The following is a 13862-nucleotide window of genomic DNA, read 5'->3' as shown; positions in this document are numbered from 1 at the left end:
AGACCCTCTTCAAGGTGGAACCAGCAGAGGAGCTCAGTAGAGACAACTGGACAGCAGCAGGACAGAACAAAGGCTCTCCACAATGGCAGGAGACAGGAAACAGGTTTGGACCATCTGGGCTTCTGTCCACTTTGATGGTTTTTAAAACATTGAAGGAATTTGTAAAAAATCAACATTGTGTTTAAATCATGATTTCTAGTTGAGTGTGTTTGCTCATCTGTTACAAAAGCTTCCTCTAGAGTTGACCCTGGATGAGTGGAGGGACCTTTTTGATCATCAGGACTGGTATTTGATGCCCTGATGGTGCATCGGGGTCAACATGGTCCTCCACCATCTACAGGGGTTCCAGGACTGTTGTGGTGTTTGTGGGAACTGCAGGGAGAAGCTGAGACCTGGAGAGGAAGTCCTGGACACCAGCAGACCTCTCAACACCTGCAGCATTTTTTCAGCTCCACCAAACCCAACATTCACTGCCTCCTCATCATCTGGGCATCAAAAGCAGCTCAGACCTGCTGCAGCTCAGCAGACCTCAGCCATTTTTAGGATGTCTCCATGATTCTCCTTCACATGATTTTCATTCAGAAACAATAGAATTGTCAAATACCACAACAGTTTTCATCTTGCTGGTAAACAACACACACACACACAAATAGTTTGTGTGTGTGAGAATATAAAAAAAATCTACTGTGCTTCAATGAAGATTAATTGTTGAATATCAATCCTCTACTCATGCTCATGGGAGTGTAGTTGTTGTGGCCGAGTGGTTAAGGCGATGGACTAGAAATCCATTGGGGTCTCCCCGCGCAGGTTCGAGTCCTGCCAACAATGTTAAACTGCTGTTCCAGAGGAGACAACATCTGCTCCTACTGTAGGTCCATGTGTCAAAGGTTTTCTTTCAAGGGCTGTAGCAGCTGATGATGAGGGAGAGAGAGAGGATTGGTCGCATGTTGTCTTGTCTCAACCATTCTGGTGTTGACCAAAATCTTTGTTGATACTCCAGTGGTGGTGAAGGTGATGGAAATGTTCCAAGTGGGACGGTTCCATGTTCAACCAGTTTCATCTGGAACTGAGGTGGAGCTTAGGGTTAAGTAGGAATTGGTTTGGTTTAGTCCCTGGGAATGTAAGTTGGTGTGTGTGTGTGTGTGTGTGTGTGTGTGTGTGTGTTTACATGCAGACTTTCCCTTGTGACAGCTGATTTGGTTTGGAATCCATCTTAGTCAGGACATTTTGAGAAAATTCTATCATGTCGTTGTAGTTATTTTGATTTACAACACTGGAAAAAAAAATCACCTCCCTTCCAAAAACCCTCCTCTTCAACTTTGTACCCAAGTTGTCTCCTCATCAGGCACCACAGGATCCAGTAGGTTCAGTTAAAACAAGTCATTAGAGATTTAAAAAATGTCCATCAAACACAAAATAAGGCTTCAAATAGGTTTTCAATTTTATTTCATGTTGACACATTTTGTCCATTTAACATCAGGACTGCTCCTGGATCGTCTCCATGACCTCATCCCAGCACCAGAGTACCGCCCAAGTTCATCAAGGACAGCAAACATGAGCAGGTCTAGATTCACCTCCATCTTTGGAGGTTGTTGAATTTCCTCTTGAGGACCGTCAGGCTGTTTCCTTACTTTGCTGTGACACAACAGCAGACAGCAACAAGGACTGCTGCAGTGCACTTGGTAATTTGATGCACTGAAGTCATCGAGTCACATGACTGAAGTCATCCATTCATGTCAGTGATGTCACTTGGCAGGACTGTCATTGCCGTCACATTCTAGAAAAGAATCCAGACTCCACACGTGGCTCCCATGATAACTGATGGACCTCTGGTTGGAGGCTGGACGATGATGTTTGGTCTGGGGGGGTTAAGATGGTGGGGGCTGTTTCAGTTCTAGTGCTGAAGGCTTTCACCATGACAGTCAGACTCTCATCTGTCCTTCATGTTCCCTCAAATGTGCCGTGTGGACCTCACACTCTGAAATTTAGCCTGAAAACTCTTCATGAAAAGCAGGAGACTCAGAGTCTCTGTGGCTCAATCGGTCAGCGCGCTTGGCTGTGAACAGAGGCTGGTGGTTCGAGCCCACCCAGGGACGATGAACAGGCTCTACTGGTTCTTAGGACTCTGTTGATCAGCTGCTGAGTTGCTACTTGATGTCAACATTGGTCTGTTTCATCCTGAGTAGTTTGATCATAGCAGAGATGTTGTATCATTGATCTGAATGTGGACGGACAGATTGACCCTCCACAGCAGACGCATTTGACAGACCTCTTGATGAGACACTTTGTGGTAAAGCCAGATTCTGCCAGTCCCACTGACATATTTCAGTCACACATGTTCAGAGATGATTTTTTTTCCTGAATACATTTATTATTTTCTGATCACCTTGTGGATTTTTCATCATTCTCCTCATTACCAAACTTTAGGTTGCAGTATGTACACCTTAGTTAGCCTTGGGTTTCAGAAATCATACAAATAAGCATACAAATAATAGCAGGTTGAAATATATTTATTGAAAAGAATTTAACATGGTTACACACACACACACACACACACACACACACACACACACACACACACACAGCCTGTCTTTGGTATAAAATGGTCTGTCACATTCTCTCACATTGCACAACAACAAAACAAACAAAGACGGCCATGTCCAGTGTGGTCCTGGATATGACGACTGGACTGCAGGGTCCCAGTATCACTGTGACAATTCTTTTACCAGCTATGACCTTGGACAAGAACTTCTCAGGAGGAAACTTATCATGGTGGCACAGTGAAGAAAACTAGACCTGAGCTGCCTGCTGAAATCTTGCAGGTGAAGGACAGAGCTCCACCTCTTTGACAGACACCACCACTGTTGGCTCAAGTTGTCAAAAAAAAAAAGTGTCAGTTTTTGACACACGCATCGAAACACACATCCATACACATGCATGTTCTTGCACACAAAGACTTTTCCTCTGTTTTTGTTTTTTACTGGTTTTGGAACCAGTAGTTGGTTTCTGTTGGTTTGATTTGCTTGACTGGTTGTTGTTTGTTTGACCTTGCAAATCAATATTTGGGGTTCTGGCTTGTTCTACTTTTCATTTTGTGTTTCTTTCATGTGAAAGTGGCATAATTAAGACAAAAGACACTGTTAGAACAGAAAGATCCAGAAAACCCACCAACCAGAGGTGTGTCTGGTACAGATGTGGAATTATTGGCTCTCACAATGTTGAGGCAACTGGGAAGAAGACAAACAAAAAAGGCTTGTGTGATTCAGACATTCATCAAAAATGGTCCTGTAGAACTGTTCAATGTGTCATGACTTCAGAAGCTCAAATCCTCTCTAAGTTCTAGTGAGAGTGGAAGAGATTATAAAATGAGAGAAGCAGGGCCCTCACTCAGAGCTGAAACAGCTCAGTTGGGAGAGCGTTAGACTGAAGATCTAAAGGTCCCTGGTCCCATCCCAGGTTTCAGCAGAGGAACAGCATTGACTTTACTTTCCAGTGGAGGAACTGCAGACATGAAGGAAACTACCATCTTGTCCTGTGCATTCTTATGACATTGAAGACATTTTTGGAGCCTCTTGTTGGATTTTGCCACAGAGAATCAGAGCCAATCAAAAGCATGGTGGACTTTAACATGGAGGATTTAACAAGTCAAGAAAGCAGCAGTTTGACCTTCACAGGTGTTTCTTTTCCTGTCTAAATGCTGTAGGAAGAGCCTGAGTAGCTCAGACGGTAGAGCATCAGACTTTTAATCTGAGGGTCCAGGGTTCAGGTCCCTGTTCAGGTGCTGTGGATGTTCCAGTGTTTGACAACATGGTACTGGATGAAGTTCAGTGTTGAACAAACTGTCATCATCAGAAGTAGAAGTGTTCTTGTCTTGCCACTGTGAGACTGTCACTAGAAAACTGACCAATAATAATTTCATGTGGCATGCAATTAACAAAAGACCACAAATAACACTGGTCAAGTTAATTTTATTTATTTTGCACCAAATCACAACAAAAGTTATCTCATGACACTTTACAGGTAGAGCAGGTCCAGTACCAAACTCCTTCAGTGAATCTACACCCAACAATTCTCCATCAGCAAGCACATCCTGCAACAGTGGTGACAAAACCTTTAAACAGGCAGGAACATCAAGCATCAAGGTGATACCTTCCAGGGTACCGATCTCATGAGATAAACTTGTAAAGTGTCATGAGATAACTTCTGGTGTGATTTGGCACTTTATAAATAAAATTGACTTGACTTGACTTGGAAGTTAGAATTAAATTTAAAGTAGAACAATCTTCCCTCTTCAATCCTGTCACTCAGTGATGTAAACTTTTTCAAACAAATTCTACTGTTCAACAGTTCAAGTGTTTCTAATGAAGCTGAATGTGCTCTGTTCTACTTTCCTCAATTGTGTTTCTTTCATGTCTTGAGATCAAAGACAGAATTCTCGTTACTGTCAAAGCCCTGATGACATCATCAGGAATTTTCACTTTGATCTGGAGAATCTTGCTTTAATCTGAATTTGATCTGACGAATGTCTCAGTTTAGTCTCGGTTTGATCTGATCCCCATTCTAATTCTTCCTTTCCCTCTTTAGGAGTCAATGAGAATAGTAGTGTATATAATAATGTATATACAACCTTGTAGTATGTTTCCAAAGCTTTTAGTATTTCATCTTGTTTCTACTTGTAGTTTTAGTGTCTGGATCTTTTCTTTTTATATCATGCTGTCTGCTCTTTGCTTTTGGAGCTTCCTTCAACAACTACCAAGCCTCCTGGGTACTGTAGGAAACATGGTCAAGTTCTTCTTACTTTTGCAGTCACGTCCTGCTCACATTGGTCTGTCTTCATTTTGACTCCTCCCACTGCCACAATGACCAGCCTTTATACACTTGGTGACTGGGGCCCTGGTTGCTGCAGGCCTCACCACCAGCCTGTGGTTGTGAGCAGGACAGAACAGAACTGACAGTATCTCACATGCAGGACCTGGGTCAGCGCGTGGTGCCAGCTGGGGCACCGCTTTAACCTGGACCCCCTGGAAGATCTTCTCCAGGAAGTCGCCTTTTTGGTTCCATCAAGGCCTGTGAGGATGGTGAAGAGTGATCCAGATCAACTTCATGGCTGCTAACAGCCTCAGACACTTGATTTCCATCAATCTGGAGCCAAGAAGGCCCTCACTGTGGTTCTCCTCCAGGAGGGTCCAGGTTCTGCCATTGTGGCTCCTTGTGCCACTGCCAGAGAGCCTCAGCTGCACACTTCAACATTTCAACAGGAGATTTAAATTCCTTCAAATGTCCTGACATCTTATTCCAATGGTTCTGTTCCATATTTATATTTTAAAATCAATCACACAATGAAAGCTGCCACAGCTGGTTTAAGAGAGAGAACACGCTAAGAGATTTGAAACCAGTAAAATATGCTTTTCTGTGTGCAAACTAGTGAGGGGCATGGAAGGATATTTTAGCACCAATACAGAACCCAAACCCAAAGTCATGTGATGAGATGGCGACTCTGATCATGAAGTTTATGGACAAAATGTGAACTGATGTTCTCTTGCAAGTGAGACAGTCAAATTCTTGAAGTTCTTATCACAGTCCTTGAAAAATGTATGTTTAGCTTTGAATCTCATTGTCCAGATATGAATAAGTGGTCCTATTTTTCGGAAGCACCGAGGATAGCGGACCATGAAATGGTGTTTTGGGATCAAGGTTTTTGATGAGTAAAGTTATTTGAAGAGTTGGTGATGTTCGATAATAAGATGCTTTAGATACACAGTCATCCCTTCAGTGATCGAGTATGAAAACACAACGTCAATAATGTTCAGCAACAAAAGCATCAAATGCCAGTGCAAATCATCTTCTGGTACCAGGTCACCAAATATTAAGGGTATGTTTGTGATCAAACAGAGTTTGGGATGTGTTTAACCCGAGTCCATGTCCCACACAGTCAAGCTTAACATTGGTTGGCTTGTTTTTCTTTTCCAAATAGCCATACTTGAAAGCATAGATCCTCTTCAACAGGCTTTCTTTAGTGATGAAATGTTTCATCAGGTATTCAAAAAGTAACCTGGCCTCATATTGACCAACCCCCTCCAAAATGTCATGCATGATGTCAACAGCATAATTTTCTGAAATACTGCAAAGTGTTCAGAATGCTGTTCCGCTTAATGCCAAATAAGGAGGTTATTGTTGGATCATTTTCCAGAGCAGTAAAATGTTGGTCATTCAAAACTGCAGATCTTAAAGTCAAACACGGGTCATCTTCTGAGAAAACTGACTTTTGACAAACCCACAGAAATGATTTGCACTAAATGACTCCATGAATCCAAGAATGCTGTGCATACCCACGTTATCACCAGTCATTTGTGCAAGAGTGCCACGAACACAGACTTCAGAAAATGGAACAGCAACTCCAGCTGTTTCTAATATTTTCAGGTCTCTTACTAAGGGTTTCAATATTTCATCAATACCATATTTCTTAGCATCTTGTGCATGGAACAATGATACCAGATGAATGTTCATCAAGGCTGAATTCACCCTGGGTGGAAGATTCCTTAAAATGAAGTAAAGACAGACAACTTTATGGATACCTTTTTTTGAACCTGGCGGATTTGCGCACTCCAATTCATCAAAGTACAACTGGAGAGCAAACTTTTCACTTGAAAACAGGGGATGATTTGTGAAGTAGCTTCCATCACACAAGTCCTCATATTTGTCACAGCTAGTAGATTTTTGCATCAATTCACAAATACTTTCATTTGTGAAAATGAACTGCAGTGTTTTAACTATTGAATACAGATCAATTTGTCAATGATTGGAACTTGCTCCTAGTTTCCAGTTTTGGTGTTTCGTCTGGTATCAAATCTTACACCTAGGCGCTTTTCAACTGCTTGCATGATATCCCATTTTTCTGTGAAATATTTTTCCAACTTGCTATTTGAATTTAAATGGCTGAAAGGATTGTCTGTGTGTTTAAACAACTCTTCAATGGCCGATCTGGCGGGATTGGTGGCTGGTATTAAGTTCAGCACTTGTTCCTGTATATTAGTTTGCAAGTCTCCAACAAGACTCCAAGTTCTCACTGGTAGAAAGTACGGCATGATTTGGTACACCACTTCCTAAAAGTTTGGCAATAATTGATGCACACATGTCCTTGCTGCTTCGTGGCACTGAAGAGCCTTCTTCAATATTTTGGTGTTGTGATGAAGCAGAGGGGGTTTCATCATTGAAGCACTTCAAATTATCGTGCTCTTCAGTGTCATGGCTGACAGGGGTCTGATCTGTCAGACATGGACTGTCAAATGGTGCATGTATCTTAATGAGGTGCCTTCTAAATCCAGAATAACTTGAGAACTGCAAGCAGCATCCTATTTGACCACATTTTCATCTTAAATTTTTCCCTGGATACATTCCATGAATTAGTTTGAGGTGCCTGAGCAAGAGCAGAGCTGGACCAAAGGATGACGCACAGAGGAAACATCTCAGCATTTTAGCGACTGCTTGTTCAACAACTTTGCTCTTAACTCTTTGACTCTTGGAGTTTCTTCTGTTGTGTCAATGTCAATGTTGTACAGTGTAGTCTGCAAAAATGTGTACAGGCTGGAGAGAGCATCATCATATTTCAGACTGAAAACAAAATGAGACTTGAACGGCTCATCAAATGCACCCAAAGATGTACTTGACTGACATGGAAGAAGCTTTCCATCCAAGACTATGTAGAAGCTGAAAACCTGTGCTCGTGAGGTTCCTCTGGCCAAAAGATATGGCTGGGGGTTTCGCTCTGTGGTAAGGTGGCCCTCCAAGCTCTGGCACGCCTGAAACACAATGAGAAGCACTGTCACATAAGCAGTTAACTAGAAAAAAATGTTACAAAATACTGGAAAAGATCACGTGGCTTTTACAAACCTTCTGAAATAGAACTAAATGATCTGCAGCCTCTGCAACACTGATCTTTTTTGGCCGCTTACGTCCAGCTGGTTGAGGTGTTCGCAGATGCAGCAAGACAAGAAGGGAGGCCATGTCACTGTCCCACTCTGCAGACAAAAATCAACATATATTTTACCTAAGAATATCTTTCTCTACATTTTAAAAGAAAAACAGGCGGCAGTAATAATCAGATGTACTCCCATTTTCTTAAAAATGTATGGTAACTTATGATATCGCAAACAAACCCTTAACAACATACGACCTGGCTCATCATCAGCAGTGTCAGACTCTTCATTTAGGGCAGAGTTGAGGTGTTTTTTCAGAAGAGGTGTCTGTCTCAGGCTCCTGGCCTCTCGGATGATCTTGTCTTTAAAGCAGGTGGTCCACTTTTCCAGGAACCTGGATGAAATCTCTCATCCAAACATCAGCAAGAAATCCTGCAAAATCTAATGTAAAGCGGAGGGAACTACCATTACAATCATATCAATTGAATAAAATTTATTTTAAGAAATATTATTCAAATCGTATTTGTTTCCTACCAGTCCTTTAGTGTCCAAGAAACGAGGGAACATTTGGAGAATGTCTGCTGACTGCTGTGGATCATGGATCATCTGTTGGCGATAGAGGAATGTTTCTCTCATCTTCTGGAAGACTAAGTCACAGTCAGTTGTGTGGTGAAGATGAGACATTGCTTCCGTGCAGCCATCTCCTGATTGCTGGTCATCAATGGGACCAACTGTCCTTGACGATGTGGGACCTCCTTTACGCATCACTTTGTTGTGGGAAGTTGATGCAGTTTTAGACTGACGTTGAACTAGGGCTGAACGATTTATCGTTTTCTGATCGAAATTGCGATTTCAGATAACGCGATCATGTGATCGCCAAAGCTGCGTTTTTTTTTTGCAGTGCTCCTGACTGACCCAGGATCTGTTGTGTCAACTATTTTACACATACATGCCGTCTCCTTACCATCCTGCCAAACTCACCAATCAGAAGCGGCTTGCTGCTGGTGGACAGGTCACGCTAACCAATCAGTATAACCTGCTCCACCTGCTCTTTAATTTCTGAAATGGCTTCAGCTGGACCACAAGCGGCGTTAGGGGATTTAATCCCCAAGAAAAACAGCACGTCGGTCATTTGGGAGTATTTCGGGTTTGAGGCTGCAGACATGCACCAGAAACAGGTACTGTGCAAAACCTGCCACGCTAAAGTTGCAACATCCAGCGGAAACACAACCAATTTATACCGGCACTTGAAAAATCACCACAGGCATTTGCATGACGAGTGCATGACAAAAAAGTCCGGTGAAAGGTCTGGCGAAGATACTACTTGGGCCCATAGTAGCAAACAGACTACAATTACAGCATCTTTTGCCAGTGTAACTCCGTATGATAAGAGCAGCAGAAGACACCGGGAAATAACGACTGCCATAACACACTACATTGCGAAGGACATGGTGTCTGTTAACACTGTCACCAAAGACGGATTTAAAAACCTCCTCCGCACGCTGGACAGAAGATATGTGATTCCCTCTCGCACCTACTTCAACCAGGTTACCGTCCCACAGCTGTACGCGGAGTGTAAAGAAAAAGTGGTAACAGAGCTGAAAAATGTGGAGTATTATGCCACAACTACTGATAGGGGGTGAAGCAGAACGACCGAGCCATATCTTAGTTGGACTGTATATTTCGTAAATGAAAACTTGGAGTTGAAAAGTCGCTGCCTGCAGACAGCATACTTTCCCACTGACCACACCGGAGAGAATATTGCCCTGGGTTTGCGAGTGTGTCTGTCAAACTGGGGTCTGAAAGAAGAGGACCAGACGTGCATCACAACGGATAATGCAGCAAACGTCATCAAAGCTGTGGAACTTAATCAATGGACCAGACTTCAATGTTTTGGACACAGGCTGTATCTTGCAATTGGTAAGTGTAAGAGTGTGTGTGTGTTTAATTTATCCATTCATACGGGTTTAATATGATGTGTGCGTGTTTTCAGTATAGTCCGTATAGCTTTTCTCTTAATGTTTTTCTTTGAAACCCTTACAAATACCAACTTTGAATAATTAATATAACAGATTATTTATCATCAATAGTAGATGATGAATAGTGTGTACATAACAGTATTTGTCATCTACAATTTATTTGATCAATTTTTTTCCTTACTGTTGTCTATAATGACTTTGTTTTAATTTGTTCTCTTGCTAGAAAATCTGCCTTGCAAAAGTTTACCATTATGATCCTTACATTTTCAGCCTGTAATTCTCATTTAATGTTCTTTTTTTGTCCAGAAAATGCTGTTAAAGATGATGCAAGAGTTCAACGGGCAACAGGACTTTGCAAACAGATGGTTGTCTTCTCTCATAGCTGGAAAAAGAAAACAGCACTGAAAAAGGCACAGCAAGAATTAAATGTACCAGAGCACTCACTGATAACAGAATATCCGACGAGATGGGGCTCAAGGCAAAAAATGATCGGGAGGGTGTTGGAGCAGAGCAAGGTGTTGTCTCAGGTCCTGTCTGAAGACAAGAAGACACGTCACTTGGTCCCCACTTGGCAGGACACAGATGTCCTTGAATCGATAAACAATGCCCTTGCTCCTCCTCAGGAGTTTAGATGCCCTGTCCGGTGAAGCCTATGTAAGTGTGTCATACCTGAAGCCAGTTCTCCATCTCCTGAGAACATCAACCCTGACTGAAAGGGACGAGGACACAGATCTTACCAAGAAAATCAAATCAAGAGCTCTTGGCTACATTGAAGATAAATACAGCGACCCAGCCACACAGGAGCTACTGGACATTACTTCTTTCCTTGATCCTAGATTCAAGACGGACTACACAAGTGCAGAGAATGTCCCAGACATCAAAGAAAGAGAGTGAAGATTGAAATGGAACAGGTGGCACAAAAGGTAACTTGTCCTGTTTCTTTGTGTAGTTTAATAATACAAAATGCCACATCAAATCCAATATTTACATATTACATTTTTTAATGTTTACATAGAATGCCCAATTGCTCTAAATCGCAGACTGCAAAACTTTGACAGCTGTTATCTCTGTGTTTTGCAGGAAAAGAGGGCTCGTGTCAGCACCACAGATCCCATGCCCCAGGGTGCAGCAGAGGCAGAGCCATCCACCACAGGGAAGGGGAAGCGGACATTGGGCGGCTTCTTCAAGAGCAAGGCTGTCCCTCCTTCTTCCACTACGCAGCTGGAGGATGCCATGAAAGCTGAACTGGACAACTACCTGATGACTCCTACTATTGATGGAGAGGACGATCCACTGGCCTGGTGGAGAGTGCAAAATGTAAACTTTCCATGGCTGAGCAAAGTGGCTCGTAAATTCCTATGCATACCAGGTACCAGTTCGCCATCAGAGAGATTTAGTGCCAGTGGCAATGTTGTCACATGTCAGCGCTCATGTCTAAAACCATCAAAGGTTGACATGCTGGTTTTCTTGACAAAAAAATCTGTAAAGAGTGACGTAGAGATGTCAGGAAAGCAAGTATTATTGTTGATTTAGTACTTGAGATTTTATTTGTTTGTTCTGCACTTCACCCTGACTTGTGGCGTCAGCCTTTTGTTTAAAAAAAGATATTCCCTATTTTTCCTATATTGTTTAAAGAATAGATTTGCAATATTTGGTCGCTGCTGAGCCATAAATGAATGACCCACCTATTGTAATGTCTGACATTTTTCAGAAGGGAAGAGGTAGGGTCATTTTATTTTAGTAAGTTTTATTTTATTACCATTACTTTTCAGTTTCACTTACTGTAAAAAGAGAGTCCAGGTTTCTTAATGTAGGGTTGAATAAAGTACTTTCACTGCTGCTATAGATGTTGATAAGCTAGCTCCCTTGAGCCATAAAAGACTGACCTTGACCTATCCCTACTTGAGTGTAAGGCTGTTGGGCAAGATCATTTCGTAATTGTTGAATTTAGTTTTTTTTTTTAATCTTGTATTTTATTTAACTTTTTTTAACTTAACACAACGAAGGATTTTTTTGCACTACTTTAAGTTAACAGCCAAAGAGGGCTCTTTAGTTTCAGTTGTAATGACTGCCGTTGGTCAAGGACTTCATAGAATGTACATGCATGCTTCTTGTCAATAAATCCATTTGAAATCAATTCTTAACTTTAGTTTTCATTCTTGCATTAGAGTAATGGCATTTAATGTTTTAATGCTACGATGTAATTTTGTCATGTTTGTAAATGTTACTGTACATGGTGAATATTGCACTGAAGCTTGATTTGAAGAAAATCGCAATATCTGCCAGAAAAATGGCAATTATATCTTCTAAGATCATTCAGCCCTACGTTGAACTGTCTTCACCCTCCACTCAAGAAAACCTGTGTTGCTCTGGATGTCATAGAAATGTTCCTGAAATAATATCTGGTTAGAGTTCTGACATTTTAAAGTTTCAAAGGAAAGCAAATGGTAAAATTCTGAAAAAGATCAGGATTTCACACTGTATTTACAATGCAAACTCAAATATCCCTTTTTTTGAGTATGGATCCTTCAAAGATGGGAAGAGTGACACAATCCCAAGAGCATGAAACTCCTTGGTTGTTTTGGCTACTGCTCTCCTAAAATACATAAATATTGTTTGTGAAAAGATTCTTTCCTTCACTGAAAAAAAGAACATTTAGGTACCAGCATCAAGCTTCTTACCCTTCCTTTTCACGCATGTGAGCCACAATGATGTTAACCATTAATGGGCGAGTTGAATCTTTCAAACTCCCCGTGTCTTCATACTCCTTAATCACGGTCATCCCTGCTGGCTTTGAGCTCGGAATCTGCTCCACCACCTAATTGGAATAGATTTTTAAAAAGATCATAAGAATTAGCGACCAAAAGTACTGATCATTTCTTCAGGAAACATCAATCTGTCACAAAAAAATATCATTTAGGATGAGGCTTTCAAGATCTGTAGCCCCTGAGTTTAATCTGCATCCTAAGTTACGCTAACCAACTAGCAAACTGTCAAGTATGTAAATCACTACACTTACACTTCTTGCACGGGTGCTGTCCATATCAGGGTGAGCAAGTTGATATCCAGCATCACTTGTGTCGCTTCTTGGGCTGCTTAAGCTTGTGATGGACAGTGTATCTGTTAGACTGGAGGAGGAGGATCCTTCACACTCTTATCACTGGTGTTCTCCATTAGCTTAGTCTGCATTTAATCACATTATTTAGCACGACTAGCCGACCGTGTTTTCACCATTTGATTCACAATTACAGTACGTCACGGTCGCGTTGCTTGTCAAAGCTTTTCGTGGTAAATGTGAAGCGTTAATGTTACCTGTCAGGTTCCTCTCGTGAAGGCCCCGGTGTCCTGTCACGCAGCCTTCGAGCCGCGGCGTGTCCAGTCCGATGTTGTGACAGAAGTTCGTCTAAAAACGACACGCGCAGGAAATAAAAAACAAACAACCAAACGTGAAGCGAGCAAAACTACTTTTTAACGACACCAGACGGAATGACAAGAGCCAGTGTTCATTTAATACGTGAAATATGAGCACGACTGGAAGAAGCTCGCTTACCCAGTTGCCTCACTGATGACGTTCTGCAAGAGTTGGAAAATTGAAGTTCTTCCTTACAAGTCACTTAGTCCTGGCCAGTATTCAGTTTGATATTACATAAATCGAAACATATCAACATTAAGAACGGTTTAAGAGGTACAATTGCTCACGTACTTGTCTCTGTATAAGTAGGAGCGAGAGAAACGTTGAATGAACTCTGGGGTGGAGGTGATTCACTGCCCTGAACACCCAGTGAATGTACGACTTTTCCCACACTGCTTAAGAGTATCAGTTAACACGAGCTGGAGTCTCAATGTGGGAATAAACTCCAAAATTTTTACTCCTTCACTGCTTTGTGTCAAACTCCAGATTTTTTCACTCAGAAATTTGCTGTGCATGCAGCCCCCTTGAAACATTACTATTTATGTCTTTAATGCA

At 41.8% G+C, this 13862-nt stretch overlaps 1 non-coding gene and 1 pseudogene across 2 annotated transcripts; both read left to right on the top strand.

Annotated features, from left to right (window-relative positions):
- The first annotated feature begins 746 nt into the window (after window positions 1-746).
- Window positions 747-828, top strand: trnas-aga (transfer RNA serine (anticodon AGA)). The gene has a single exon. It is a non-coding gene; the product is annotated as a tRNA-Ser (tRNA).
- Window positions 829-9364: 8536 nt separating this feature from the next.
- Window positions 9365-12238, top strand: LOC147265193 (E3 SUMO-protein ligase ZBED1-like; annotated as a pseudogene). The gene is made up of 4 exons (XR_015112518.1): window positions 9365-9480; window positions 9565-9836; window positions 10202-10818; window positions 10976-12238. The product of XR_015112518.1 is annotated as an E3 SUMO-protein ligase ZBED1-like (transcript).
- Window positions 12239-13862: the final 1624 nt, after the last annotated feature.

Source organism: Aulostomus chinensis, chromosome 4, assembly GCF_037954235.1.
Source record: "Aulostomus chinensis isolate RoL2024-O1b breed Wild chromosome 4, RoL_Achi_v1.0, whole genome shotgun sequence".
Classification (NCBI taxonomy): domain Eukaryota; kingdom Metazoa; phylum Chordata; class Actinopteri; order Syngnathiformes; family Aulostomidae; genus Aulostomus; species Aulostomus chinensis.
Note: the sequence above shows the minus strand (reverse complement) of the source record. Positions and strands in the feature narration are given on the sequence as shown.